This window comes from Galeopterus variegatus, unplaced genomic scaffold (genome assembly GCF_000696425.1).
Source record: "Galeopterus variegatus unplaced genomic scaffold, G_variegatus-3.0.2 Scaffold4180, whole genome shotgun sequence".
NCBI lineage: Eukaryota > Metazoa > Chordata > Mammalia > Dermoptera > Cynocephalidae > Galeopterus > Galeopterus variegatus.
This window is the reverse complement of record NW_007730291.1, coordinates 131806-132643: the sequence shown is the minus strand read 5'-3', so window position 1 is coordinate 132643 and position 838 is coordinate 131806.

Sequence of the window (838 nt, the reverse complement as noted above, 5' to 3'; positions counted from 1 at the left end):
ACATAAAATTTACCATCTTAACTATTTTTAAGTGTACAGTTCAGTGTATTAAGTACATTCATAACATGCAACCATCACCACCATCCATCTCCAGAATGTTCTCATCTTGCAGACCTGAAGCTCTGTCCCTATGAAGCAGTAAGTCCCCATCTCTCTACCTCCCAGCCCCCACCACCCCCGTTCTACTTCCTGTCTGTATGATTTGACTCCTGAGAACCTCATATAAGTGGAATCACATAATATGTGTCCTTTTGTGACTGGCTTTTTTCACTAGCATCATATCTTCAGGGTTCATCCACATTGTAGCATGAGTCAGCATTTCCTTCTCATAGAGTCTGAGTGTTCTTCCCTTGTGTGGATAGACCATGTTTTGCTTATCCATTCATCTGTCAAGGATGCTTGGGTTGTTCCTACCTCTTGGCCATTGTTAATCATGCTGCTGTGAACAGGGGTGTGCAAATACCTCTTCAACATTCCACTGTCAATTTTTTTTGTGTGGGTATCCAGAAGTGGCATTGCTAGATCATATTCTATTTTAAATTCTTGTGGGAATCACCATACTGTTTGCCACAGCGGCTACGCCACTTCACATTCCCACTAGCTGTGCTCAGGGTTCCAGTTACTCCACATCTTCAGCGACACGTGCTTTCTGTTTTTTGACAGTAGCCATCCTCCTGGGTGAGAGATTGTATTTCATTGTAATTTTGATTTGCGTTTCCCTCGTGATAGGTGTGGTTGAACTTCTTTTCAGGGGCTTATTGGCCATTTGTATGTGTCCTTTGGAGAAATGTCTATTCCAAGTCCTTTGCCCATTTTTGATTGGGTTGTTAGTTTTTCT